The sequence below is a fragment of the Sinocyclocheilus anshuiensis genome, unplaced genomic scaffold (genome assembly GCF_001515605.1).
Source record: "Sinocyclocheilus anshuiensis isolate Anshui unplaced genomic scaffold, SAMN03320099.WGS_v1.1 scaffold997, whole genome shotgun sequence".
Classification (NCBI taxonomy): Eukaryota; Metazoa; Chordata; class Actinopteri; order Cypriniformes; family Cyprinidae; genus Sinocyclocheilus; species Sinocyclocheilus anshuiensis.
In genome coordinates, this window is record NW_015555715.1 from 1,943,306 (window position 1) to 1,944,873 (window position 1,568).

The window sequence follows — 1,568 nt, forward strand, 5'->3', positions numbered from 1 at the left end:
TTTATGAATCTTTGTATAAAACGTTGACACCATATCTGTGGGTTAAAAAAAGATACAGTACAATGTGAACTTAATGCAAGTAAATATTTTACAAGTATATTTTCCATACTTCCATACATCATTTATTATGTCAGTGCTATGACTAAGGTAAGGTAAAAGTCAGTTATGTCATTTATGTCTTATAGTATCTTTTTTTTCTTTATATATCTTTTTTCTTTATATATGGCTTCATATTTTAGGAATATGGTCCCTTGTTATGGTTATTATTTTGATGCCCCCTGTTCTAGAGTAACTCCACTTAATACAGTATGTCTCATAAATGCAATTACTTTTATGTAATGTGAAGAAGGAATGGCTACATTCAGGAGTTTGCTGACAAGGCCGTTTCAAGCAGTGATGTAGTGAGAGCAGGAGTACTCTGGGATCTTTACACACTGGGCTGCGCTAAGGGAGAGAGCAAAATAGACTGTTACTCAATGCTTTTTTGAATCATCAGTGTGGCACACTGGTTGCTCTCGTGGCTAAAGGAGGGGCCACTCTCATTCCTCCATCTGCTGTAGAGCTGTAAACAATGATGTCATTTCCTCCAGGGGCTGAGTTGGCAATTTTGGAAGCTTAAAAGAGCACAGGGCTAATTTACAGTAAGAGTGCTACTGTCCCATTTTACAGTCAGTTATTTAGATTGTGGCTGATCTAAGCCTGTTAAAATATGCTTGTCATGTATCTCTAACAAATGACTCATAATTAGTGATTATTAATATACAGGTGTGGCTAGGTGATGTTTCATCTTTATTGACACATTTCTAGAGGTGTGTCTTGTCTGCAGTCATAGACAATGATGGCACTTTTGTATTAGTAGTAAGTTTTGGCTCTGCTGCTGACAGACAGGCGTGTTCTTTTCCATTGCCATGATATGACCAGCACATACACTCACCTACTTTCAACACCTGTTTCACACAATTTAGGTAAATACAGTGGTTGCCTATTTATCATTATAAATATCTTTACTGTCATTTTTTGATTTATTATTATTATTTTAAACTTACCCCAAACATTTAAATGGTAGTGTATCACAATTTCTAAAGGAACATTTGAACCGGAAGACTTTGAAAATACTGAAGACTGTTGAAACATACTGTAATATTTTAGCTGTAATGAATTTACCCAATATAAATTATTTTAAAAAGCCAATAACAAACAGTTACACTGCAATGTTCTTGTGTTGCATTCAAGAAATCTGCTTCACTGTAATATTATTGATTCCGTGTAGTGTGTATAAAAGGTGTGCACACTTTTCCATGTCCCATAAAACAAACAGCACCTGGTTTGGGATTGACTGCGATTTAATTTCACGCACTCTGTTCATGAGAACTGACACAAAGAACACTTTATAGTGGTCATCAGTAATACAATAGGACACCTAGCAGTAGTAGGCTACCCAATGACAGGTAAAAGTATCTCTCTTAATTCTAGACCTCCATCAATAAATAATTTAAAAACTTTTAAGTAGACAGACAGTAAAAAATAGACTGGCTTGGGAAAAGGAACTATTTGTTTAATTAAAGTAC